At 43.3% G+C, this 17531-nt stretch overlaps 1 long non-coding RNA gene across 1 annotated transcript; it reads left to right on the top strand.

The window, feature by feature from the left end:
* The first annotated feature begins 2122 nt into the window (after nucleotides 1-2122).
* LOC139438568 (uncharacterized) lies at nucleotides 2123-17089 on the top strand. The gene is made up of 3 exons (XR_011648243.1): nucleotides 2123-2292; nucleotides 3784-3857; nucleotides 16451-17089. It is a non-coding gene; the product is annotated as an uncharacterized lncRNA (long non-coding RNA).
* Nucleotides 17090-17531: the final 442 nt, after the last annotated feature.

Raw genomic sequence — 17531 nt, 5'->3', positions numbered from 1 at the left:
GATGGCAATGAATTCCACCCGAGTCTTCCACTTCTGTTCCGCGGCTCCTGGAGGGTTTCAGATGCTGCGCAGCCGTGGCCTGCACTTCTGCCGGACAGCCCGCTTGGATCCCTCGGCGAGCGCAAGGGCAAGAGCAAGGGCAAGCACAAGAGCAAGCAGGCGGAGGCCCCCAGTCCAGCTGACCCGGCTCCTCGCGTCCCAAGTGGGCCCTCCAGAGACCCGCAGTGAGACAGGAGGGCACGGTCCCATTCCCTTCCCGGCTGCGCACTCAGCCCTGCGCCCCTGGCCCTGCGCCCCAGCTCTGCGCCCCCTGCCCTGTGCCCCCCGCCCTGCGCTCCCCGCCCAGCTTTGTGACGCGAGGCTGCGGTTTCCCGGCAACTGCTGAACGCTGGCGCCGGGCAGCCAGGCAGGCGGACTCGGGCGGGGGCCCCGGCCTGGTGGGACCGACATGGCCTCGGCGGAGAGGGTGGACGCGGGCGGTCTGCGGAACGAGGAGGAGATCACCGCCGCCATGCTGCGGGGCAAGCCCCGGCCGCCGCCCATCTCGGCGCTGTCCGCCTTCAGCTACGTCCCGCCGCGGTGCCTGGACACCAAGGAGCGCAGCTACTTCTCCCGCCAGGCCCCAGGTGAGGCGGGACGGGCGGCACCGCGCGGCGGGGGTGAGGCGGGGCTGGGGGCAGGGGTCACCTGCTAGGGAGGGGCTGGGGCGGGGCTGTGCCACCCGCAGCGGGGACAGGAGACCCAGCGGCACCGCGTGGAAGGGGTCTGGGGACCAAGCAGGGCGTGGGGGCGGGGCCCGGGCAGGGTGGGGGATGCTTCTGTGGGGGTGGGAGCAGGACATCATAGTGGGAAAGGGCTACGGGGAAGGCCAAGTGGCGGTGGGGGGGGGCGGCAAGGAGGGAGTGCTCACCAGGGAGGAAGACTCCATGGGGCGCCCGGGGGTGGAGGGGACAGGGGCTGCTCGGCGGGGTCGGTGGGACGGGCGCCGGGACCCCGAAGAGCAGAGCTCTTAGTCTGGGAGTCACAGAGGCACCCCTCCCCCCGGAGCTGGAGGGGCCTCGCGGCAATCCAGGGGTGCTCGGACAGTCTAGAAGGGGAGCCCCGAGGCTATCCAGGGTGCGGGGTGCGGCCCCCTGAGCAGTATGTGCTGTGGTTCCCGGGGCTGTGAATAAGCAGCCAGGCTGATGGACAGTCCTGGGCCCCGGGAACCCTCGGGCCGCCTTCCCACCCACCAAGAACCAGGAATAGGTCGCACCGTCTGGGCCGGCCCCTCTGGGAAGGTGTGCGTGGTGGGAAGAACTAGGGGGTCTAAGCAGCCAAAGCCCCCAAGAGAGGGTGGAAGGAAGGAAGAGAAGGGTGTTCAGAGTTGTCCAGGTCACCCATTCCTTACTTTTCAACATTGTTTCTGTCAGTCCTCAGGGTGTTCCTCAGGGCATCTGATTAGATAAAAGCCTTGGTTGGGGACGCTCAGCCTGGTGGACAGCTGGGCACCTGGGCTATCCCTCAGGCCTCCTGGAGGCATGGGACTGCCAGAAGAGGGACACCTCACTTTTCTCAGGCTGCTGTCACAAGTGCCACGAACTGGGTGGCTAAAAACACCAGGAACCGCTCTCTCAGCCCTGCAGGCTGAAGCCACAAGTGCATGGGCTGTGCTGGTGGGTCCATCCTGGCCTCTGGGATGCCTGTCCCTTGGCCAGCAAGGCTTGGGTTTTCAGTGTCTCTTCAGTCACCCTATGGCCTGCTCTGTCTCTCTTCCCATGGCGCCCACTCCCCTTCTGTCTGTGCCCACACCCCCCTTCTAAAGACACCAGCCATCCTGGACGAAGGGTCCTCCCACTCCAGTTGGCCTCATTCAATTTAAATGATTCTGCTTGCAATAACACTTTTGCAAAAAGTTTGTGTTGCCAGGTACCCGGGATTAGGACTTCAGGGTATCTTTTTGGGTACAAAGCTCAACCCATAATGTGGAACACAGATTCCCTTGGAAAGTAAGTTAATGGTGTATAAAATAATCCCACAAAATGCCTCCTTCCTCTTCTCCTAACCACCCACAATCAGTGGTGCCCAGGTGAGTCCCCAGTTCTGGTCAACTCTCGCTGGAGTACTGGTGGGAGGCCTCTTGAGTCTCATGAGCTTCACTTCACACACAGAAGTGTGGTTTCCAGTTGAAGCAAGCATGGCCCTCAGCCTGCCCCCCGGGATATCTCTTGCATCTGACGTACCCCTCTGCCTGGCTTCTAGCGTGTGGAAGGACTGGATGGAGGAAGGGGACTTCTGGGGCCATCTGACAAGGTAACTGTCTCTGCTGGCCCTTAAAACAGGAGGGGGATGGAACGGAAGTGTTCCTGACCTTCAGCCAACACACGCCTCATCTGTTTTCTTCCTGTGAGCAATAGGTTTTGAACAACTGTAAATGGTTTCACTTATTAAGTGGGGTTTACATTTTGAGTCTACAGTACCTATGATACTGCCAGTGAGTTGATGACCATCGTGAGATAATAGTCAAAAAGCCAGGACTCTTGATGTATGAAGTTGCTCAATGCTTCTTTATCGAGAGAATATTAAATTCATCTGGATTTTCAGAATAACAAAGAGAGTTCACACTACACCGTTTAGTTTGTACCTTTGAGGAGTCCCTTTCCACAGCACCCTAAGGTGGACTGTAGATTGCTCCTTGATGGGGTGTCACTGATAGAAAGTACTGCTGAGGACTGCACAGTGGGGCTTGTGACTTCTGAAGCTTGAATGTGGTAGAAATGCAGAGCAGAGCCCCTGCCCACTGAAGGCCAGGCCCAAGAGGGAGAAGGACAGAGTGAGCCTGAAGACTCAGTGTCTCCTTCTTGAATTTGCCGGTCTTATAAGCAGTCCCACCTTCCAGGGCTGACTGAACAAGAGCCAGAGAGCAGCCCCAAGGTAGAAAGTGACTGGGGCTCTGCCCCTTGGAGGGAAATCAGGAATGAGCCATAAGCACACCTTTCTATATGACAGGGTCGGCACACTAAGGCCCATGGGCCAAACCTGGCCCCCATCCAGTTTTGATAAAGTTTTATTAGAACATAGCCACACCCATTCATTTCTCTATCCTCCCTGTGTAAGATGTTGGGGTTGAGTGATAGCGACAGAGCCCCTGGGGCAGGAAATTTCCCACCTGGCCCTTCACAAAGAAAGTCGCTGACTCCTGCTCGAATGCCTTACTGCTGCCTGGAAAATGGGAATTGTCTTTAGAATACATTCATTCAAATGGGATTTTATGTGTTTAAAGCATTTAAGGGCAGTTTTGATTAGCTGGGATTACAGGCAAATTCAAGTCCTGGGGCTTTGTGTATGCCAAAAGGAAATGATGCAACTGAAATATATATTAATTAAAATCTAAAGAAAAGAATCTTAAAAGCAACAAGAACAGCAAAAGGCATTTCAAAGTCCATTTGTACCAATGTTCACACCATGGTATTGGGATTATGGGCACTGGTATCTGATCAACTCCAGGGCTCCAGGAGCAGTTTCTCTGACCTTGGGGTCATTGGTCATAAAGAGGGTGAATTCTGTACTACAGGTTTGCTGAAGGACCAAACTGCCCCAAAATTCATTGCAGGTACTTTCAGCCCCTAACAAAGCTGATCAGATTACTTCCTAAGTCAATTTCCTTGGAGCACAGTTAACAGTAGTCAGTGTGTTGGTTAGCAGCCCAGGCTGAGCAGTCCTGGGTCGAAGTATCAGCTCTATGGTGACTAGCTGTGGAGCCTTCACAAGTCACAGCCTCTCTGTCTCACTTTGCCATTCTAGGACAGATCAAACAGAACCGACCTCATCGCCACTTATGAGAATGAATGTACTTAGTCCGCATACAGTGGCTCACGGTAAGCCCTGGGTCGGTGGAGCTCTAATTACTGTTTTGTTTTTAATTTTTAATTTTCTAATGATCATTTTTTAAAGTTAATAGATCACACAAAACTTTACATTAAAAAACATAAGAGGTTCCCATATACTCCACACTCCACCCCCATCAATTTTAGAGTTGTATTTTTTAAAGATACATAGATCACAAAAAATGTTACATTCAAAAAATATGAGGTTCCCATATACCCCCACCCCCCTCACTCCACTCCTCCCACATCAACAACCTCTTTCATTAGGGTGGCACATTCATTGTATTTGGTGAATACATTTTGGAGCACTGCTACACCCCATAGACTAATTGGCTTTGGCTAGTGATGGTCAGTGCCCTTTTGCTAAGGATTGGGTCCACAGGGGCAAGCCTTTCCTTCCTGATCTGATCACTGTCAGAGAGGCACATGATAGAACCTTCAACCTGGGGGCTTAAATGAGTGGTTCTGGGGCATTGTCAGACTAACCCTGGCAAACTGAGACAGTGGCTAAAAGTAAAGATAGACTTCCCATGCCAAGGTGTGTGTGTGTGTGCGTGTGTGTGTGTGTGTGTGGCAGGGAGGCTCTGCTCAGTCCAGTCTCAGGAATCCAGGTGGAGGGAGGGTCAACAATCAGGCTGTGGTCCTTTCAGTGTCAAGTCTCTGGAGCTCCTGGCCATGGGTGCTTACATGCTTCTGCCTGAAGAGTCACACATGGCTCCTTGGTCACATGCAAGCACCTAGCAGAGGAGCAGGGATGGTTAATCCTGTGGGTGGCCGGGAGTGGAGGAGAATTGGCTATTGTTTCCATCTGCCACTCAGCTGATCCTGAAGAGCCCTCCAGGGTTGGGTCTCTGGCTCCATTTCCCACTGTTGGAAAGTCCTTGCTTCTCCTACCAAGTGCCCTTTCTCAGCCAGCAGCTCTATCTGCAATAGCAAGCTCTCTTCCACTGTCACGTCCATTTCCTACCCCCAGCACCAACAACCTCAGCAACCCTCCTTCTGTGTCACCCTCCACTTTGTTCACACCTCAGCTATTTCCTGAGGGAAAACTGATGGTAGACAACAAGGGCCAAACCAGTATCAGGAAACACTGAATTTCAACAATACTCAAAACACAAAGGGCCAAATGGATATCAAGAGAGAAAGGTAAATGGGGTTTGTTTTGCTTTGTGTTTTATTTTTTTAAATTCATTTGTTAAAATATTACATTAAAAAAATATGAGGTCCACATGTACCCCCCATCCCCCTAACCCCACTACTCCCCCTATAGCAAAATTCTCCTCCATCATCATGACACATTCATTGCATTTGGTGAATACATCTCTGAGCATCGCTGCTCCTCATGGTCAATGGTCCACATCATAGCCCACACTCTCCCACGTTCCACCCAGTGGGCCATGGGAGGATCTACAATGTCCAGTGATTGTCCCTGCAGCACCACCCAGGACAACTCCAAGTCCCGAAAATGCCTCCACATCTCATCTCTTCCTCCCATTCCCCACACCCAGTAGCCACCATGGCCTCTTTTTTCCACACCAGTGCCACATTTTCTTCGAATACTAACCACAATAGTTCATGAATAGTATATCAGTAGGTCCACTCTAATCCATATTCTATTCCTCCATCCTATGGACCTTAGATTGGTTAAGTCCATTCCACATCTATGACAACAGGGGGCTTAGGTTCCACATGGATGTTGGATGCAATTCTCCTGCTTTCAGTTGTAGACATTCTTGGCTCCATGGCGTGGTGGTTGACATTCTTCACCTCCATGTTAGCTGAGTGGGGTAAGTCCAATAAACCAGAGTGTAGGAGCTGAAGTCTGTTGAGGCTCAGGATCTGACTATCACATGGTCAGTCCAGAGATTCAGATACCCTAGATATATCTTAAACCCCAGCACCAACTACAATTCTAATAAAGTAACAGGAAAGGCTTGTGAAAAGAGATCACATCTGAGTCCAGCTCCATCACACAGAAACACAAACTCCAAAGAAGGGCCAACTGACATTGCACTGAACTTCATCTGCCATGACCATAAGACCTGTGGGTCTTTGTAGCCCTCAGAAGAACCAATACCTGGGGTTGTATCTACTTTATCTGTCTCTGAGACTCTGCTCAGGTGTGCATAACGATAACCCCTCTGATAACTTTTTTAGAGACTGATAGCCATAAAAACTTTAGAGAGCTCTTTTTTAGAGACTCATAACCATATAAACTCATTTGTCCTTTCCAATTCCCCCTTGATTTAGATCAAAAGGCATTTTTAACTCCTGTTATTATATGTAGACAGGGATATTCTGCTGGTCCGAGTTGAACCATTTATTCAAGGTCATTGTCTAGTTACGTCATCAGCTAGTACTTGATAGTGATCCCTCAGCAACAGGGAGGCTCATCTCCAGGAGTCATGTCCCACACTGGTGGGGAAGGCAATGCATGTATATGCTGAGTTTGGCTTTGAGACTTGCCACATTTGAGCAACATGGAGGCTCTCAGGAGGTAACTCTTAGGCACACTACTGCTCTAGGCCTTGCTCTTATTTCAGGTGCACAGGCTCACAAGCATAGTCATTAGTATCAGGAGCTCATTGTTGGAACTTCATTCCTTTTTGGTCTTTGCCGTTGCACTTGGGGGATTGTTGCTGTTCCCTTAGGGACTATGATAGAGCTCCCCTGGCTAGGAATTCAGCACTCCCTCAGTTGTTTTTAATTGTTTCCACTAAGAAAATATCCAAACATATATGCCCTGTAGAACTCCCTGTGAACCATATGTCCCCTGTCAATAACATACCATACCACCATTCCTCTGCTGCCATTGTTGAACCCCTCTGTGATCCAAAACTTCCTGAAAAGTGAAGCCCAGTATATTGCCAGGTTCCCTTAATAGTAAAATGGAATATAGCAATGAGTTTAAAGGTTAGATATAGAATACATATTAATTTGGAAAAATTCTACATCTTATCTTTTTCTTTTCTTTCTTCTAATTATTAAGCTTATCTTCACAAGAGTTTTAGGTCACAGTAATTCATATATACAATATGCAGTATTCCCACATATTCAACATAAAACCTTTTCCCTGCCACAGCAAAAATCTTTTAACATATTCGTACCATATTTACTGAAACTGATGTACAGATATTGAGACAATAGTTTTCAAACAAGGTAACATTTGTGTTTACTTTGTGGTTTATACTTTAGGCTATATGATTTTCTAAATTTTTAGTTATCTTATGTTTTACATTATGGTTTACATTTTAGCCTATCAGCCCCTATATATTTTTGGTGTAATTTTACATGTCTTATATCCATCCTTCCGTACTCTATTGCCCTCACAGTTATGTTGGTTCCATCTATTCAATACCTATTTCCCCCTCCCCTTGGGGCCTACAGTGACAGTCAATCTTCATTTCTTGAAGAGCCATGTTCAGAGATACTTGTAACAGTGTTGAGGGCTAGACATGCTCAACTGCCCTAATGCCCTGGGAGCCAACATTTCTCTTGAGAGATACAGTTCCCTCTATTTGATGGCATCAGTCCTCCCCAGGATGTGGGTATACCTTCACTCTCATTATATGGGTCTCTACCCAATGATATAACCCTCTCTGGCAAAATGAGAATTCACATATTCCCTAGGAGTCTGTCCTGCATCAGATTATCCCCTTTAAGTATCTTAAACAGGTAACTTTCCTTATTATATTTTTGAAAAGGTTTTCTCAGCATTATACTCTCAACTAAATACCTGACAATCTCCTATGTTCGTATGTTGCCCCAACCTCCCCCTAATTTCTTGGCAATATTACCCATCCGCCCATCCCTAGCCCCCCTCAAGCCCACAATGCCCCACCCAAAGTTAACCCTATGCCCCAATTTTATCCCTTCCAGGTACACATATTTACCTCCAGCTTATCATAGATTTCATCCATGTAGATGTGAGCTTACATCCTTCTTCTACCCCACGATTTCCTGTAAGCCTATCATCCAGTTTCTAGCTCTCTAAGGCACCTTGTGTTTACTTATTTCATATTATTGATGTCATGTAGTATTTGTCCTTCAATGCCTGGGTTGCTTCACTCAACATAAGCTTCTCAAGATTCATCCATGTTATCACGTGTGTTTGTAGTGTATTTGTTCTTAAAGCTGAGTAGTATTCCATTGTATGTATATACCACATTTTATTTATCCATTCATCTGTTGATGGGCATTTGGGTTGATTCCAACTTTTGGCATGGAAAAAAATTCTACATCCTATCTTTTTCTTTTCTTTTCTTTTTTTTTTCCCCCCAATTATTGAGCTTCTCTTCACAGGAGTCCTAGACCACAGTAATGCATATATATAATATACATTACTCCCATACAACCACCACAAAACCTTTTCCCTTCCACATCGATACTCTTACACCCTATTCACATCATATTTACTTAATGTGATGTACAGAGTCTGAGACAATAGCTTTCTAACAAGGTGACATCTGTGCTTACATTGTGGTGCATACTTGAGGATACACAGTTTTTTACATTCTTAGTTATCCTATGTTTTACATTATGGTTTACATTATCAGTCTGTCATCTCCTATATGTTATGGTGTAATATTACATGTTTTATATCCATCCTTGTGTACTCTCACGAAACTCCTCTCTTACCCCCCATATACCTTGGTTCCACACATTTAACGTCCATTTTCCCTTCCACCTTGGTGCCCACAGTGACAGCCAACCTCCATTTCCCGAGGAGCCACTTCCAGAGATAGATGGAATAGTGTTCAGGGCCTAACTTGCTCAACTGCCCCAATGCCCTGGGAGCCACCCTTTCTCTCGAGGGATACAGTTCCCTCTATTTGATGGCATTAGTCCTCCCCAGGATGTGGGTCCACCCCCACTCTCACTACTTGGGTTTCTACCCCATGGTGTCACCCACTCTGGCAGAATGAGCATTTAGACATTCCCCAGGAGCCCGTCCTGCATCAGACCCTCCCCTCCGAGCATTCTAAACAGGTAACTCTCTTTATTATATTTTGATATGATTTTCTCGGCATTTTACTCTCCACCAACACCTGACCCTCTCTTGTGTTCGTATGCTACCCCTCCCTCCCCCCACTTTTGGGCAACGTTACCCATCCGTCCATCCCCAGCCACCCTCAAACCCGCAAAGCCCCAACCAAAGGCAACACCTTGCCCCACTACTTTCTCTTCTTTGTGTTCATACTTACCACCATCTCGTCTTAAATTCCACCCCTGCAGACATCGGCTCACATCCTTCCTCCACCCTCCGATTTCCTGTAAGCCTATCGTTCAGTCTCTTGCTATCTAGGGCAGCTTGTTTATTTCATATCATTGAGGTCATGTAGTATTTGTCCTTCAATGTCTGGGTTGCTTCACTCAACATAAGGTTCTCAAGATTCATCCATGTTATCACATGTGTTTGTAGTGTGTTTGTTCTTACAGCCGAGTAGTATTCCATTGTGTGTATATACCACATTTTATTGATCCACTCATCTGTTGATGGGCATTTGGGTTGATTCCAACTTTTGGCAATAGTGAACAATGCTGCTATGAACATTGGTGTGCATCTATCGGTTTGTGTCCTTGTTTTCAGTTCTACTGGGTATATACCCAGCAGTGGAATTGCTGAGTCATATGGCAAATCTATGGATAGTTTTTGAGAAACAGCCAAACTGTCCTCCAGAATGGTTGGATCCTTCTGCATTCCCACAGGCAGTGGATGAGTGTTCCCATTCCTCCACCTCCTCTCCAGCATTTGTATTCTTCTGTTTGTTTCATAGCTGCCAATCTTATGGGAGCAAGATGGTATCTCATTGTAGTTTTGATTTGCATTTCCCTGATAGCTAGAGATTTGGAGCATTTTTTCATGTGCTTTTTAGCCATTTGTATTTCTTCTTTGAAGAAGTGTCTGTTTAAACCTTTCCCCCATTTTTTAAATGGGTTGTTTATCTTTTTATTTTCAAGATATAGGTGTTCTTTATATATGCAAGTTATAAGTCTCCTATCCAATATATGGTTACCAAATATTTTCTCCCATTGTATAGGCTCCCTTTTTACTTTCTTGACAAACTCCTTTGAGATGCAGAAGGCTTTAATTTTGAGGAAGCCCCAGTTATCTATTTGTTCTTTTGCTCCTCGTGCTTTTGGTGTGAAGTTCATGAAGCCATTTCCTATTACTTGACTCTTATATTTAGGTCTTTGATCCATCTTGAGTTGATCTTTGTATAAGGTGTGAAATGTTAATCCTCTTTCATTCTTTTACATATGGATATCCAGTTCTCCAGGCACCATTTGTTGAATAGGCCATTCTCTCCCAGTTAGAGGGAATGGTGGCTTCATCAAATATTATATGGCTATATATATGAGGATCTATGCCAAACTTTCAGTTTGGTTCCATTGGTCTGTGTGTCTCTCCTTATGCCAATACCATGCTGTTTTCACTACTGTAGCTTGGTAGTATGTTTTGAAGTCAGGTAGTGTGATTCCTCCAATTTCATTTTTCTTTTTCAAAATGTCTTTGGCTATTCAGGGCCTCTTTCCTTTCCCAATAAATTTCATAGTTAGTTTTTCTAGTTCCTTAAAAAATGCTGTGTTGATTTTTATTGGGATTGTATTGAATGTGTAGATCAGTTTTGGTAGGATAGACATCTTAATAATATTCAGTCTCCTATCCATGAACAGGGAATATTCTTCCATTTACTTAGGTTTTCTTTGATTTCCTTGAACAATCTTGTGTAGTTCTCTGTGTATAAGTTCTTTACCTCTTTAGTTAAATTTATTCCTAGGTATTTGATTTTTTAATTGTCTATTGTAAATGGTATTTGTTTCTTGATTTCCTCCTGAGTTTGCTCTTTATTGGTGTACAGAAATGCTACTGATTTTTGCTCATTGATCTTATAACCTGCGACTATACTAAACTCATTTATGAGTTCTAGAAGCTTTGTTGTAGACCTCTCAGAGTTTTCTATGTATAGGATCATGTCATCTGCAAATATTGAAATTTTGACTTCTTCCTTTCAAATTTGAATGCCTTTTTTTCTTGGTTCTTGCCTCAGTCCTTGAGCAAGTCCTTCTAAGACAATGTTCAATAGAAGAGGTGATAGTAGGCATCCTTGTCTTTTTCCTGATCTTAGAGGGAAGGATTTTAGGACTTCACCATTGCAAACGATGTTGACTATGGGGTTTCATATATACTTTTTATCATGCTCAAAAATTTTCCTTGTATTCCAATCTTTTGGAGTGTTTTTATCATGAGAGGGTGCTGTATTTTGTCAAATGCTTTTTCTGCATCTATAGATATGATCTTGTCATTTTTTTTCATTCAATCTGTTTATATGGTGTATTACATTGATTGATTTTCTTATGTTGAACCATCCTTGCATACCTGGAATGAATCCCACTTGGTCACGGTGTATAATTCATTTAATGTGTTGTTGAATAGGGTTAGCAAGTATTTTGTTGAGTATTTTTGTGTGTAGGTTCATTAGAGAATTTGATCTGTAATTTTCCTTCTTGTTGTGTCTTTGTTTGGCTTTGGTACTAGGGTATTGTTGGCATCATAGAATGAGTTCTAAAATGTTCCTTCTGTTTTGGTTTTTTGGAAGAGTTTTAGCAAGATTGGTGTTAGTTCTTTCTGGAATCTTTTGTAGAATTCACCTGTGAAGCCCTCTGGCCCTGGGCTCTTCTTAGTTGGGAGATTTTTAATGACTGATTCTATCTCTTTACTTGTGATTGGTTTGTTGAGATCACCAATTTCTTCTTTCATCAGTATAGGCTGCTTATGTGTTTCTATGAATTTCTCCATTTCCTCTGAATTGTCATTTTTGTTGGAATATAGTTTTTCAAAGTATCCTCTTATGATAGTCTTTATTTCTATGGGGCCATTGGTGATATCTCCTTTGTCATTTCTTATTTTGTGTATTTGCTTCTTCTCTCTTTTTTTCTTTCTTAGTCTAGCTAAGGGTTTGTCATTTTTATTGATCTTCTCAAAGAACCAGCTCTTGGTCTTTTTTATCTATTCAAGTGCTTTCTTATTTTCTATTTCATTTAGTTCTACACTTATCTTTGTTCTTTCTTTCTTCTTCCTGTGGGGTTACTTTGTTGTTGTTATCTAATTCCTCCAAATGTGCAGTTAGTTCTTCAATTTTTGCTCTTTCTTCTTTTTTGATGTATGAATTTATGGGTATAAATTTCCATCAGTACTGCTTTTGCTGCATCCCATAAATTTTGGTATGTTGTGTTATCATTATCATTAGTTTCAAGGTAGTTATTAAGTTCTTTTGAGATTTCCTCTTTTACCCACTGTTTTCTAAGAGTGTGCTGTTTAATTTCCATATCTTGGTGTGAAATCTGGGCCTCTGGCCCTTTCAGATTTCCAGCTTCACTCCACTGTGGTCAGAGAAATGATTTTGTATGATTTCAATCTTTCTGAATTCATTAAGCCTTTCTTTGTGGCCTAGCATATGGTCTGTCTTGGAGAATGATTCATGTGCACTTGAGAAAAATATGTATCCTGCTGTATTCTCGTGTAATGATCTGTATATGTCTATTAGATCCAGCTCCTCTAATATACTGTTCAAATATTTTGTTTCTTCAGTGATTCTGTTTTGAGATGTTCTGTCCGAAGTTGATAGTGGTGTATTAAAATCTCCCATTATAATCTTAGAGGCATCTATTCTTTCTCTTAGTTTTTCCAGTGTTTTCCTCATGTATTTGGAGGCACCTTTGTTAGGAGCATAAATATTTATGATTGTTCATTCTCCTTGAGAGATATCCCTTCCACTAATATGTAGTATCCTTCTTTGTCTCTCACAATTGTAGCAATGCTTCAAAATGTGTTCATCAATTGTAAAAAATGTATCACACTGATGAAAGCTGTTGTTAATATGGGAAGATGTGGGAGGGGAAGGAGATGTGGTGTTTCAGAATCCCCTATATTTTTATGTAAAATTTAGGCAATCAAAAGCTTGTTTAAAAATAAAAAAGTATTAAAAATGAATTAAAAATAAAATCCATGCCTATGTAGGTAGTTACCTTTTTCTTTAGAAATTTTGCAACTTTGTCTAAAATCAATTGTCTATAGAAACATGGGTTAATTTCTGAAATTTCAATCCTATTGCATTGGTTTAAATATCTATCCCTCTAACAGTCCAAAATTTTTACATGATTGTATATTAGTAAAGTATGGAAATTAGTAACTCTCAGTCTTCCAAATTAGTTCTTATTTTTCAAGAGATTTTGTCAAATTTGGGACATTTTGTAATTCTATATAAATTTGACTTTCACCTTTTCTATTTCTGAAAAATAAAAAATATTGATGGGATTACATTAAATTAGCAGATTTCTTTAGACTTTAGTGATGTCTTAACTATATTTGCTTCAAAATCTTAAGGTTGGGAGGTTAAATATTAATTTCCTGAAAAGAAAATAACAGTAGTTAACTATTCTTTTAATGGAATCAGATAAAGACTCTGGAAAATTTAAGCTGAGTTGGAAAGGATGAACATGAATTACCTAGATGAAAAAGGTAAAAAATACTTGAGGCTGATGGAAAGCTTATGCAAAAGATCCTTCTAAGAAATATCTTGGAGTGGATGGAAAGCTGAAATAAGACCCATCCATTTGAAGTGCTGGAATGAAGTGGGAGAAGGATGGGACAAGATTGCAGGAAGGACAGGGTGTTATTGGTTAGGTTAACTATTAAATTTATACCCAAAGAAATGGAGAGGTACTGAATTGTTTTAGCAGGGTGATATTGTGAGGCAATTTACATTTCTGAAAGATTATCATAGCTGCTGTGTGAAGAAAGAATGAGGAAGGAGCAAGAGTAGTTGAAGAGAAACACAGAAAGAACACAAATGGTGAATTAGACTTTGGAAAGTACTGTATGAATGCAGGATGAATCGATAATAGATTAGATGACTGAGATTTTATGACTGAATTAAGGATGACTCTCCAAGGATTTGTATAACATGGGTTGTGAAGACATTTTTATTAACTCTTGAGACCCATGCAAAGGAAAAGAGGGGCTTGGTTGGGTCAGAACTTGAAGGAGTTTTAATGTTGGCCTAGGACTAAAGTATTTCTACTGAAAGTCATTGTCATGTCTTTCATCAGGGTCCAATGGGTGGTTTAAAGCAGGATGAACTCAGGCACAAATGGTCAAGGCAAAGGAAAGAGAAGGCGATCTGGGTGATCAGAAGCCTGGTGTAGAGCAAATGTTTGTCTGAAATTGGGCAGCTACTTCAGGATATCAACTTCACTTGAATTCCAAAATGCATGATAGCAGAACAGGGGCAGGTGGGAAACAGGGCAGTATCAAGAGCAGCAGGGGAATAGAGGAAAGTCGAATTAAGCAACAGCAAAAGTGGATATGAAATTTATGCAAACCTCATTGAGAGGAAGGGCTAGTGACAGACAAGTGACAATTCCCACACTGTATTACTTCTGGCATTTAAGATGCACCCATTGTCATCATTGTCTCCTTCTATGTTACTTAGAAATTAAGTGTTTCTTTCCATTGCCTGAATCCTGAATCCAAAGCCAGCTTTTTAAATTTTTAAAAAAATCTTTTGGTACTTTGTAGGTATTCCGATCTCTGTGTTTGATGTAAAAAAAAAAAAAAAAGATAAGATAAATCTTCATAGACTGCAAATACATTCCAATGTATCTACAGGTGGACTGATTTTTATTTATGTTACAAAGTAGCACATATTGGTCATTTTAAGTGAAAAATATCAAGCTTACATTTTAGAAATTTCTCCCCCATTATTTCTTCTAATTTGGACTTTTTTGTTATTCACTGTATTCTTTCTTTCTGAAACTTTTTTAGTGATTGGAGCACTCAAGATCTCAATAAAACGCATTTTCTTTTGTATTTTTCACTTTTTCAATATATTCTGAATTCTTGGTAAATTCCACAGTTCTATAACAAATTCTAATCTCTTGATTACTATGTTCAGATCTGGTCTGTGTTGTTAGGAGAGGGAAAGAGAAAAGAAAGGACAATAACATAAAGAGTGATAGAAAACAGAATAAAGGTGCTAGAAATAAAAACTCAGAAAAATCTGGAGCTAAACAAAGAGAGATGGAATTTAAGAGAAACAACAGAAATGGAAGATAGAAACATGTAAAGGAAGGGGAATAGTGTTGGTAGCCAAAATCAGTACCCACAGAAAAGAGGAAATCAAAGACAAGGAAGCACAGCAAACAGGAAGCACTGCCTGCAACACCTAATACAAAAAAGAAAAAAAAAGGAAAAAAGGAAGAAAAAAGGAAAAATAAAAATAAAAGGTGGTGGGGGGATAAAGAGGAAGGAAAGTCAATGAAACAAATGAACAAAAAGGACCAGACAAGGCTTCAAGCAAGGAGTCATCTTTGCAATTGAATAAACTGCTTAGTAGTCTATCCTTCCCCCCTTCTCCCTTCCTCACTTCCCTCCCTCCCAGAGCAGCAGAAGGGCCATGTGAGAGCTCCCTTCTGAGATTCAAATGGGACCCTGGTGAACCAAATCACCATAGAAACTAATGACTCCTAGTCTCTTTGACAGAGAACACCCACACCTTGCTGGGAACCCTAAATATGTTATTGGAAGCGTACCAAGCATTTCCTACTTTTCCCCTACCTTAGGTTTGTGCAGAGTTCTAGTTAATTGCCTTAATCTGCCTTCTCCCAGAGGAATTTCCCTTATCCCAGGGTGTTTAGATAAATCAGCCTCTCTCAGCAGATTCAACTCTCCTCTCTTCCTAGCATCTCCCCAAGACAGCTGGCATGCTCCACTAAAAAAAGGGGCAGGGGGTGTTAGACAATTGAATCTGCATTCCTCAGGCCCCTCTGCACCACAGCAGAACCCTCCCACTCTCAGAGTTTGTCTGATACTGGTGGGAAAGGGGAATGCTGGAGTTTTGGGGGGTGCTGGGTTACAGGAATGTGGGCTTGGGTGAATGTGGGCTTGAGGAACACAGGGTCAGGAAACACAGGTTATGGAAACACAGAGTTTGGGGAATGCGAGCTTCTGGGAATGCAAGTTTGGGGATCATGGGTATGTGGAACAAGAAGCTTGGGAACACTGCCATGCAACCAGGGGTGTTCAGGGAATGCTGTGGCTATCAGCCTTAGGGGAAGGGTTTAGATTTCCCACAGCTTCGGGCTCAACAGTCAGAAACCCACACTTAAACCTTGAGCAAGCACTCCTTTTGTTGCACTCTCTCCAGATTGATGTCCAGAAACATCCTGCCTTGTGGATTTCCAAAACAGCTCTCTTGGCAGAATTCTGTCTCCACTTGGCTGTTTTATTGCAGGAGAGTTGACAAGGGTGTGCTCACTTGGATGCCATCTTGCCCCACCTCAATATACTTCATTTAAATTCATTCTGAGATTCACCTTTTGGTTCTATTTTCTGTTGAGTGAATGCATCTCCCATTTTTTGCAGGCTGAGCAGTATCAATTACTAACAGTTTTCCTAATATCTTTCTCTCTCCTTCCATGCTCACTCCTCTCTACTTCAATCAGCACACAGGAACCTCTAACAAGTGATAGGATATTCATAAATATTTAAGAATAGTTTTTAAAATTCTGATCTTTCACAGGTAGGAGCCACAGAATTCCTTTGGAAAGACAGTTGCTGGAGGCAAGAAAGTAAGAGTGCTGAACTGCCCATCTTTGCGAGTAGTGGGCCACCTCATGGCCATCTTGCATGAGATGACAGGATCAAGAGTGGTGATGAGCTGCTGACTATCCATGCTCTAGACTTGACCAATTTAAATCCCAGTGAGGTGGTGGCTATTCTGAAAGCCAGAGCTGCTTCCCCAGCTGTCACCCTTAAAGCACTGGAGATGCAGATTTTGGAGGAGCCAACCCACGCCATGGAAGAACACCAAGTGTTTTCAGTGAGAATGAATTCCATGCCAGGTGGTCCCCATCATGTTGCTTGGCCTTCCAAGAAACCTGCATGATTGCCATGATACAGTTTTAAGAGAAAGCTATTTGGGATGTAGGGGCCTTAGTATTGTTGGTAAATATGAAGAATGCCACACCGATCAGCCTTTCTTCTTTTTAACTATCATCCTGGGAATTCCTGCTTATTATGATGGAATTTTAAATTGTTATTTAATTGAGATCTCATTGTAGCAATGAATGGCCTATCCACCATGGGAATAAGCCATTCCACATTAGTCCCCATGCTAAAGGAGCAGAGCAATAAAATCACATTGACTGTTTTTCGTTGACCTGGAAGCCTCATGTAGATTTTTGAAGTTAGTTTTGAATTAAGCATCTTCTCTAGTGAAAAGAGGAATTTTTAAGGTAATTACAGTTGGTTGCTGAAGATCGTAAAATCTTCATTTACTTGAACAGTTCTGTAGCAGACATCACCTTCCCAGGGTCACATGATGGAGGAATAAAATATGGATTAGAGTGCACTTGCTGATATTCTACTGTGGAACTCTTGTGGCTAGAAATGGAAGAAATTGTGGCATTGATGTGGTGAGAGTGGCCATGGTAGTTGCTGAGGGTAGGGAGAGGGAGGAAGAGATGTGTTGTGGGGGCATTTGGGACTTGGAGTTGTCCTAAATGATATTGCAGGGACAGATGCAGGACATTATATATCCTGCCATAACCCACTGAATGGACGGGGGGGAGTGTAAACTGCAATGTAAACCATTATCCATG

This window comes from Dasypus novemcinctus, unplaced genomic scaffold, assembly GCF_030445035.2.
Source record: "Dasypus novemcinctus isolate mDasNov1 unplaced genomic scaffold, mDasNov1.1.hap2 scaffold_98, whole genome shotgun sequence".
NCBI lineage: Eukaryota > Metazoa > Chordata > Mammalia > Cingulata > Dasypodidae > Dasypus > Dasypus novemcinctus.
This window is presented reverse-complemented; position numbering and strand designations above follow the sequence as displayed.